Source organism: Dipodomys ordii, unplaced genomic scaffold (genome assembly GCF_000151885.1).
Source record: "Dipodomys ordii isolate 6190 unplaced genomic scaffold, Dord_2.0 Scaffold24, whole genome shotgun sequence".
In the NCBI taxonomy this organism is placed as follows: Eukaryota; Metazoa; Chordata; class Mammalia; order Rodentia; family Heteromyidae; genus Dipodomys; species Dipodomys ordii.
The window spans coordinates 10,918,360-10,929,513 of record NW_012267240.1 but is presented as its reverse complement, the minus strand read 5'-3'; the positions used below and the strand labels follow the sequence as shown (position 1 = coordinate 10,929,513).

Genomic DNA, 11,154 nt, shown 5'->3' with positions numbered 1-11,154 from the left:
AAAAAAAAAAAAAAATTTGTGTTTATTCATAAGTTGCCCAAGGGAAGGGACATTAAGGTAGCATGAATAGATACTACTTTTCCTTTATATTTAATAATAAGGTTTTACTTGTCAGTGTTTGCTGTGGATTAGTATACATAATATGCATGATAGGATACAAATTTTACTTTAGGCTTTGCATATTTTAAATAGTCCTTGCACCAGCACTGTGAGATCATTGGTAGCATCCCCATTTTGTAGATGGGTTACATGAAGTTCAAAGAGGTTACGTAATTTGCATGAGGGGGTAGATTTGGACTTCTACTCCCACATCATGTTAATCTTCTAAAGAGGAATGTTCATTCTCCTGGGGTGTTGGTAAAGGAATAACATCAGGTTTGATAATTTACCTTGTTAACTAATCTCCCGGACTGTTGCATCCATTTACTTTGGTTCTTTTGCTGAACAAGGAAAACTTGGTATGGTCCTGATTTGATCTCCTAGTCAGTAGGAAACTGGGAAGCATGGCTTAGAATGGTGACAGTGCTCTCACTAGGCAGATATACTTTTGTTTTATACATCTACTTTTATATAATCACATTGGATAGTAATTAAAACTTGAATTTAAACAATGTTCTGTTGGCATTTACCCATACTAGACTGTTGTTAAGATTTCCATCTGTCCTCTTGATTTTAAACTTGCTGGACGTTTTCAGTCTCCTTGTTAACTGGAGTTAGCAGTATTCAACACAACTGATATGCTTTCTTCAGGCTCTGTTACACAAACAGTTGTCAAGACTTAGTCCTAGGTCCGTTTATTTATTTGAAACAGGGTCTTATTGTATTGCCCAGGCTGCTATCAAACTTGGGAGCCTAAGTGATAATACCAGCTTGGCTTCTCAAGTGCATAGATTATGCAGGCCATACCACCAGCTAGGTGAAACTCTAAGAAAAGGATTGTTAAAAGCCTGAAGGATTAATGTGGTGGTACATGCTAGTATAGCTATTCTGGAGGTGGAACTTCAGTGGATCACTGATCTAGGCCAGCATAGGCAAAAAGTTAATGAGATCTCATCTGACTAACAAGCCAGCCCCTGGCAACAACAGAAGAGTTATCCGAAAAGTCACTAATGGGAAAAGGATGGGGGAGAGGAGCTAGATAGGTGATGGAGCACCTACCTAGCAAGTGGGAGCCCTTCGTTCAAACCCCAGCATCACTTAGCAGGCAAAACAGTTTTTCCTTTTTACCTTCTCATGAATGACACCTGCAAGGGAGCTGCGATTCCTAAAAGTCATGAAACCAAATGCTTATCAGGTTTAGAAGATTGTAGCTTTTAGATGCACTGCAGATTCATCTTTTTCCGTATTAGTCAAGAGGAGCATAGTTTTTCATCTAGTGTTTTGAATAGCCCCCTAAAGGCCCTTTCTTGCCTACCCATCCTCATTTCAGTCCAGTTGGTAGCAGTCAGAGGGGCTATCTTTTAAAAAAGAAAACCAATAAGTGCTTGTTGAATGTGCTATTGGAATAATAGCTCCCCCGCCCCCCTCCGTGCCTGACCTGGGGCTTGAACTCACTGCCCTTGGGCTTCTTTTCCCCTTTTAAGAGTAGTGCTTTACCACTGGCTTTTAAAGGTAGTTAAGAGTCTTATAGATTTTCCTGCCCTACCTGGCTTCAAACTGTGATCCTCAGACCTCAGCTTGCAGAGTAGGATTATAGGCAAGAACCACTGGCTCCCAGCTAATAACCAACTTTTATATGTATCTTAGGTATAAGCCTGTTCTTTTTAATAGCGGGTATACTCTTTTCATTAGCATGCACTTCTCCATCCTGACTTATCAAACTTCTTAAAAGGGCCCAAATAGCCACATTTAGCGATTTTCTGAAATCTCTGTTTTCTACATTTGTCTTTTTTTTTTTTTTGGTCGGTCGTGGGGCTTGAACTCTGGGCCTGGGCGCTGTCCCTCAGCTCTTCAGCTCAAGGCGAGCACTCTACCACTTGTGCTACAGCGCCACTTCTGGTTTTCTGGTGGTTTATTAGAGATAGGAGTCTCACGGTCTCTCCTGCCCAGGCTGGCTTTGAACCGAGATTGTCAGATCTCAGCCTCCAGAGTAGCTAGGATTACAGGCGTGAGCCACCAGCGCTCGGTGCCTGTATGTCTTTTATGTTTTCAACTTATCTCTATTCTAGATCTGGGTAATTTTTTCCTATTAAAAAATCATATCTTCAGTTTTGTGCAATTAAATGTTTGATCCAACTATTACATAAGGACTTTTAGTGAGCATATTTTTCAATTTTTGTGGTTGTTTTAAAATTGGCCCTTCTTTAGTTTTCTTAAAGTGTGTAGTTCTTTTCGCACACTTCAGAATATTATTTTGAAACAACCTTAGACTTACAGAAGTGTTATGAGAAAAGTCTAGGGAACTTTATTTGTATAAGCCGCTTGACTCTAAATCGCAGATGCAGAGCTAGTCTGCCCTGCATACGTCCAACCCACAAAGGACATTCTCTTACAGAATCATAGTGTAGCTGTCAGTAACAGGGAGTTAACATTATTGTGTTAATACTATTTAGGTTTTTTTTTTTTTTTGACAGTTGTCTTAGTTTTTTTGAAGATCACAGGCTACTGATGTGAATTTTGTAAAGTCTTTCATTGTTGGATCTGTGCTATGTATTTTTTAAGGCCAGAATATCTTAGAAATGATCTGTTCATTGCATATCATCAGATGGTACATACTCATTCCTCCCCCCTCCTCCCCCACCCCGGTGTACACAGGGTTTTCCATGTCATTCATCTCCCCTTCTCTGACCCAGTGTACACGTTTTCTTTTTTCCCTGTCATATAGAATTACTTCGTGGAATAAATAAGCTGTGAGACTATGTAAAAAAAATTCCCATTACTTATCAATATTTCTATCAGTATGGATTATGGATTAGCATATCAAGATAGTTCAGCAAGAGCATTATTTCCAACAAAATACTACTGTACATACTTGTGCAAATATAAACATTAGGGCAGGTAAATTTAAGGCAAGTTTAGTTTGTCTAGCTGCTTTTGTGAACTTGATGATAACACTTGGTAAGTTCTGTTCTTTGAGTTTTTTGTCTAAGATGTAAAGCCAGAGAATACACCTGTCACCCATGTATGTGTATAGATGCAGTGTACTTACATACATAATGTACTTAATTCATTTTACAATACAGTACACAGAGCAACTGAATCACAGTATAGAGATTTAACACGTTAACTTTGTGTTTTTCTATACAATTAGTGATCTGAATCTACTTGAAGTTATTTACAGATCCGCAAGACTCAAGAGACTGTGAAGGAGTTAAAAAAAAAAAAAAAAGAAAAAAGATTTCATTACATTTGTCAAACCAGACTGAATGTCCAAAGCCAGCAGACGGTCTGTCCTTCAAGGACCCTGGGTAGGGTAACTTTTTTTTCTTTTTGGTCTGTCGTGGGACCTGAACTCTGGGCCTGGGCACTGTCCCTCAGCTCTTCAGCTCAGGGTTAGTGCTCTACCATTTGAGCCACACAGCCACTTCCGGCTTTTTCTGCTTCTGTGGTGCTGAGGAATGGAACCCAGGGCCTCATGCATGCAAGGCAAGCACTCTACCACTGAGCCACATTCCCAGCCCTGAGTAGGGTAGCTTTTATTTTATTTTTTGTCAGCCATGGGGCTTGACTCTGGGCCTGGGCACTGTCCCTCAGCTCCTCAGCTCAAGGTTAGCGTACTACCACTTGAGTCACAGAGCCACTTCTGGTTTTCTGGTGGTTTATTGGAGATAAGAGTCTCATGTACTTTCCTGCCCAACCTGGCTTTGAACTGCAATTCTCAGATCTCAGCCTCCTGAGTAGCTAGGATTACAGGCGTGAGACACCCGTGCCTGGCTTGGGTAGGGTAACTTTAAAGTAGGATCCAAGCAGGTAACTACTTAGATTTGTCTCTAGAAAAGTTGCTCAGTATATTCTGCATCTTTGTCAGCTCCTTCAAAAACTTTATTAACAACACCAGGAGTCTGCAGGAAGAACTCAACATCACCCAGGTCTATATGGGGTTGCCTGGGATTTTCCTTCCCTTCCAGGAAGCTTGACTCTAGAATCCGGAGAGGTTGGGCTTCAAAAATCTCTTTCTCTTTTTAAAATAATGAATCCCAGTCAGTCTTATCCTCTGTACCACTCTCCTCTACAGCCTTATATAATAATTTTAACAAGTTACCTATGTGGAAGAAAAGAACTTTGGCCACGTTCATCCTCATTCACTCTTTAGCCTTACTCCCTTCTGCTGGTTACCCCCTCTCCCCAGATAGAGCTAGTTCTACTTTCCTGCCATTCTTTTTTTTTTAAGTGTGTATTAGTTGCAAAATCTCTCTCTTAAATGCTGAATCTAGATGCAGGCTTGAAAGTTTACCAGACTTTAAGCTCTTTAAGACTTTTTAAAAAAATCAAATTTCCATTCTCAACATTAACCAGCACTTTCCAGCAATTCCAGATACGTCTGTGGTGCAGTATCTGTTCATCAGGTAGAAAGAGTACATTTTTAACTTGTGAAATACAACCATAATCTGAAAAGTCATTTTGTATATTGTAAGAGAAGGAAAGGAGCCGAAAGGCCTAAATTTAGCAGACCAACAGGTTTTACTTGGGAAGGGTAATGAAGTCTTCTTTAGCCCGGCTGAAGGGGAAGTGGCGTACCTCCCTTTAAATATTAGGCAGAAAAAGTGAAGTCAGGTTGGGCAGCTGGAGCAGGAGTGGGTGAGCAGTGTTGTTTTTACTGAGGAGTTTCAGGGCTTCCGCTGCATCTGTGTCTGCCCGGCGTGTCAGCGTCAGGCTGCCCTTGGTTTTAGGCTCTCTTCCAAAACTCCCAGGTGCCTTTCTTCATGGGTCAGGGGAAGGGGACGATACAGCAAGGAGAATTCTAAGATATGGCTGTCAGGGGAAAGGTGAGTACTTTAGTTTAAGTCATTTTCCATCATATGTCACTGACACATGGCCTGAACTCTTTCTGTATATTTCTTCAAATCACTAGCCTGTCTCTTGGCTTTAAGAACTATGAAGACAAGTATGGGCAAGCCATACTACAAATGAGTATTTGAACGTCCTGACTTAAATGGGAAAAGCTCAGCAGTTCCTCCCCCTCCCTCCATGTCCTCCCTTCCCACCCCCTCTTCCTGAATGTATTATTACTTTCTCACTTAAAAAAAATTGTTCTTAAGTTCTTAGTGAGATTAACAGTCTTGATATTACCATACTGATGTTCAGGTAACCCTTACTTGACTTAGTAATAGCCCCAAAGTGCAAGAGTAGCATTGCAGAGGAGGCAATCAGGGCATACATATGGAAGGATAGGTTCGACCTGGTGCTCTGTGACACACAGCAAGAATATTGGGAAAAACAGTTCTTTCAAGTTGGGTATAGGTGTCTCGCCTGTAACCCTGAGACCTGGGGTATTATGGTTCAAAAGCCAACTTGGGCAGAAAAGTCTGTAAGACTCTTCCAGTTAACCAGCCAAATTCTGGCTTGAAGTGGTAGAGTGACACCTATTAGCAAGAAAGCCAAATTTCTTGAGTTCAAATCCTAGTATTAGAATCAAAGGAAAAAAAATAAAAATCAAAGAAAAGAAGTTACAGTATCTAGAGGGCTTGTACTATCCCCACTTTTAGGCATCTCTTGGAATCTTAGGGCATGGCATTATGGAAACAGGGGACTACTGTGAAATGTATAAAGAATTAAGAATTCTGTATATAATGTAGAACATATAGAACAGGACTGTAAACTATGCACTAAGAAAATTGAAAATAAACTAAAATAGCCACAGTGCTTCTAGGTAATTTTATAACTACTTTTCCATGTACTTCAAAATTTTCGTTATGTTATTTTATAGAAATCACTGAAAGAAGCAATATATAATGAGTAAAAGAATTACTTTGTAAGATAAAACAACCTAAGGTTTAAGTTAATGCCTGCCTATATAGATTTGAGAACAATTGTATTTTTAAAAAAGGTTCCTTGAGTAATGAATTCATTAATTTTGTGGAGACACATTCTATAATCTAGAAAGGGAAAACTTAAGAAATAATATTGGGGCTGGGAAGGTGGCTCAGTGGTAGAGTACTTGCCTTGCATGCATGAGGCCCTGAGTTCGATTCCTCAGCACCACATAAGCAAAAAGAAAAAAGCCGGAAGTGTTGTTGTGGCTCAAGTGGCAGAGCACTAGCCTTGAGCTGAAGAGCTGAGGGACAGCCCCCAAGCCCAGAGTTCAGGCCCCACGACTGGAACCAAAAAAAAAAAAAAAATTTGTGTTTATTCATAAGTTGCCCAAGGGAAGGGACATTAAGGTAGCATGAATAGATACTACTTTTCCTTTATATTTAATAATAAGGTTTTACTTGTCAGTGTTTGCTGTGGATTAGTATACATAATATGCATGATAGGATACAAATTTTACTTTAGGCTTTGCATATTTTAAATAGTCCTTGCACCAGCACTGTGAGATCATTGGTAGCATCCCCATTTTGTAGATGGGTTACATGAAGTTCAAAGAGGTTACGTAATTTGCATGAGGGGGTAGATTTGGACTTCTACTCCCACATCATGTTAATCTTCTAAAGAGGAATGTTCATTCTCCTGGGGTGTTGGTAAAGGAATAACATCAGGTTTGATAATTTACCTTGTTAACTAATCTCCCGGACTGTTGCATCCATTTACTTTGGTTCTTTTGCTGAACAAGGAAAACTTGGTATGGTCCTGATTTGATCTCCTAGTCAGTAGGAAACTGGGAAGCATGGCTTAGAATGGTGACAGTGCTCTCACTAGGCAGATATACTTTTGTTTTATACATCTACTTTTATATAATCACATTGGATAGTAATTAAAACTTGAATTTAAACAATGTTCTGTTGGCATTTACCCATACTAGACTGTTGTTAAGATTTCCATCTGTCCTCTTGATTTTAAACTTGCTGGACGTTTTCAGTCTCCTTGTTAACTGGAGTTAGCAGTATTCAACACAACTGATATGCTTTCTTCAGGCTCTGTTACACAAACAGTTGTCAAGACTTAGTCCTAGGTCCGTTTATTTATTTGAAACAGGGTCTTATTGTATTGCCCAGGCTGCTATCAAACTTGGGAGCCTAAGTGATAATACCAGCTTGGCTTCTCAAGTGCATAGATTATGCAGGCCATACCACCAGCTAGGTGAAACTCTAAGAAAAGGATTGTTAAAAGCCTGAAGGATTAATGTGGTGGTACATGCTAGTATAGCTATTCTGGAGGTGGAACTTCAGTGGATCACTGATCTAGGCCAGCATAGGCAAAAAGTTAATGAGATCTCATCTGACTAACAAGCCAGCCCCTGGCAACAACAGAAGAGTTATCCGAAAAGTCACTAATGGGAAAAGGATGGGGGAGAGGAGCTAGATAGGTGATGGAGCACCTACCTAGCAAGTGGGAGCCCTTCGTTCAAACCCCAGCATCACTTAGCAGGCAAAACAGTTTTTCCTTTTTACCTTCTCATGAATGACACCTGCAAGGGAGCTGCGATTCCTAAAAGTCATGAAACCAAATGCTTATCAGGTTTAGAAGATTGTAGCTTTTAGATGCACTGCAGATTCATCTTTTTCCGTATTAGTCAAGAGGAGCATAGTTTTTCATCTAGTGTTTTGAATAGCCCCCTAAAGGCCCTTTCTTGCCTACCCATCCTCATTTCAGTCCAGTTGGTAGCAGTCAGAGGGGCTATCTTTTAAAAAAGAAAACCAATAAGTGCTTGTTGAATGTGCTATTGGAATAATAGCTCCCCCGCCCCCCTCCGTGCCTGACCTGGGGCTTGAACTCACTGCCCTTGGGCTTCTTTTCCCCTTTTAAGAGTAGTGCTTTACCACTGGCTTTTAAAGGTAGTTAAGAGTCTTATAGATTTTCCTGCCCTACCTGGCTTCAAACTGTGATCCTCAGACCTCAGCTTGCAGAGTAGGATTATAGGCAAGAACCACTGGCTCCCAGCTAATAACCAACTTTTATATGTATCTTAGGTATAAGCCTGTTCTTTTTAATAGCGGGTATACTCTTTTCATTAGCATGCACTTCTCCATCCTGACTTATCAAACTTCTTAAAAGGGCCCAAATAGCCACATTTAGCGATTTTCTGAAATCTCTGTTTTCTACATTTGTCTTTTTTTTTTTTTTTTTTTGGTCTTGGGGCTTGAACATTGGGTGCTGTCCCTCAGCTCTTCAGCTCAAGTCTAGCGCTCTACCACTTGAGCCATAGCTCCACTTCTGTCTTTTTTTGCTTATGTGGTGCTGAGGAATCAAACCCAGGGCCTCAGGCATGCAAGGCAAGCACTCTACCACTGAGCCACCTTCCCAGCCCCTGCAAATGTTCTTTTATTGCTCCATACGCTTTCTTTTTATTTAGTGCGTAAGGAATATAGATGGTCCTTAGAGTTTAGCCTACTCTCTGTTGTTTCTCCCTCCAGTCATCCTTCCCTCTGTTCTGCTCTTTTTGTAGTGCCACCTATAGCTTTAACAGCACCATTTCTGACTTACATATTCTCTAATGAGGTCAGAGTTAGATAGCCCCCTTTTTGTGCAGTCATAGACCCATGAGTAAATTTGTCATACCATTATTTTTTGGGGGGTGGGGGTGGGGTTGGTCTGAACTCTGGGCCTGGGCGCTGTCCCTCAGCTCTTCAGCTCAAGGCTAACGCTCTACCACTTGAGCCACAGTACCATTTTTGGCTTTTTCTGCTTATGTGGTACTGAGGAATCGAACCCAGGGCCTCATGCATGCAAGGCAAGCACTCTATCACTGAGCCACCTTCCCAGCCCCTGTCATACCATATTTTACAACTTTTTGCAACAGTCTTTTTTTCCCACTAAGCTTCTTGAAGGCAGATAGCATATATTTTGAATAATCATATGAAGGATTTAAGAATAGAACTGGCAAACTATGAATTTTGAGCTACTTGCAGAATGGGTAAATCATATTATTCCTGCAGAGATTACAAATAGAAAATCAAATAAAGAGGCTAAATTACAGGCATTCCCCCCTGTCTCTGGTACTGGGGCTTGAACTCAGGATCGTGTACTCTCATTGATCTCTTTTGCTTAAGGCTGGAGCTCTACCACTTGAGCCATGACTTTACTTTTGGCTTTTTGCTGGTTATTTGGAGAGTCTCTCTGATTTGTCTGCCTGAGCTGGCTTCAAAGTGCAATTCTTAGATCGTTGACTCCTGAGGAAATAGGAATTTAGGCATGAGCCTCCAACACTGCACACAGTTACAGTTTTATGGCCTTTTAAAATACTCAAATTCTCTTCCTTTGTTTAAAGAAGACTGTAGCTCTTTGGTTTTGGCAAGGGGGGGTGGTACTATGCTTTGAACTTGGGGCCTCATGCTTGCAATGCATATACTCTACCAGTTGAGCTACATACCTTTTTGCTTTAGTTATTTTTTTTTGTTGTTGTTGGTTGGGGGGCTTGAACTCTGGGCCTGGGCGCTGTCCCTCAGCTCTTCAGCTCAAGGCGAGCGCTCTACCACTTGAGCTACAGCGCCACTTCCGTTTTTCTGGTGGTTTATTGGAGATAGGAGTCTCACGGTCTCTCCTGCCCGGGCTGGCTTTGAGCCTCGAACCTCAGATCTCAGCCTCCTGAGTAGCTAGGATTACAGGTGTGAGCCACCAGCGCCTGGCTGCTTTAGTTATTTTTCAGGTAAGGTCTCACTTTTTTTTTTTTTTTCTAGTCAGTTATGGGACCTGAACTCAGGGCTTGGGTGCAGCCCTTCAGCTTAAGGCTTGCACTCTGACTTTGAGCCACAGTGCCACTTCTGGTTTTTGAGTGATTAATTAGTGATAAGAGTCTCAAGGGACTCCCGGGCTGGCTTTGAACCATGATCCTCAGATCTCAGTCTCTCCTGAGTAGCTAGGATTACAGGTGAGAGTCATCAGCACCTGCCTGGGTTCTCATTTTTTACTTTTACCTAAGCTTTCCTAGACCTCGATCCTCTTACCTGAACCCCCCGTGTAGCAGGGATTACAAGTGTATATCACCATGCCTAGGTTTTTGATCAAGATGGGATCTTGTAAACTTTTTGTCTAGGCTGACCTTCCAAGTAGCTGGGATTACAGGTGTTAGCTATTGTGCCTGGCTTTTTTAAAAAAAAATATGTGTCAGTATTTATGCTCTTTAGAACAAAGTAAGTTGCACTTGTATACTTGATATAATTTACAAATTATTATTGCCTTCTAGGGCTGTAGTTTCTATAAAGTTTTTTTTTTTTTTTTAACTGCAGACCACTTAGGCTCATACTTTCTTGCTTTCTTCCTATTAAATGCCAGGCTGTCTTGAATTTCCTTTCCTCTTTCCCTCCAGCTCCAATTTGTAGCAAGGTTTCTCATACTCCACACTGTCAATACTCTGGGCCAGGTAATTCATTGTCCTAGTTGGTAGTAGCATTCTTTGCCTCTATCCATTGAGTAGCACTCACTATGTTTGACAGCTGAAAATGTCAGCAGACACTGCCAAATTTCTCTTTTGGGTAGAAATTCCCCCTGGTTAAGAACTATTTGACTGTGAATCTTCCTATCTTATATCCTCAAAGATTTGTCTGTGAGATTTTTTTTTTTTCCAGCAGTGGTCAGTTTTTCCCATTTAAAAATAAAGCTTATTAGCACTAGGTGCCAGTGGCTCATGTCTATAATCCTAGCTACTTAGGAAGCTCAGAGAATCTTGTTTGGAAGCTAGCCTGGGCAGGAAAGTCCATAAAACTCTTATTTCCATTTACCACCCAAAAAAAAAAAAAAAAGCCAGACATAGAACTGTGGATCAAGTGGTAGAGTGCTATCCTTGAGCAAAAAAGCTTCAGGATAGTGCCCAGGCCCTGAGTTCAAGCCTCAGGACTGTAGTATGCAAGTACAAATGCCCACATACCTACACACACTCTTCTATTTCCCCAGTACACGGCTCCTCTTAGACTCATTTTCTTTTTCTTTTCTTTTTTCTGATTATCTTTTTTAGCATGAATAACTCCAATGTCCTAACTTCTTTTTTCTTATTTTACCTGTGATGCAATGGGAAAATTTTTTTTTTAAATCAAGTCTACTACTACCATCTTTTATATCCTATGATCTCAGAATTTGAATGGGGACCACCACCTAGTCACCTACCCGTCATCATGACTT

The 11,154-nt window shown here is 40.8% G+C and overlaps 1 protein-coding gene across 7 annotated transcripts in view; it reads left to right on the top strand.

Moving 5' to 3' along the window:
- Mllt10 (myeloid/lymphoid or mixed-lineage leukemia; translocated to, 10) overlaps window positions 1–11,154 on the top strand; it is a 198,626-nt gene that overhangs the window by 156,040 nt on the left and 31,432 nt on the right. The window lies entirely within an intron of this gene.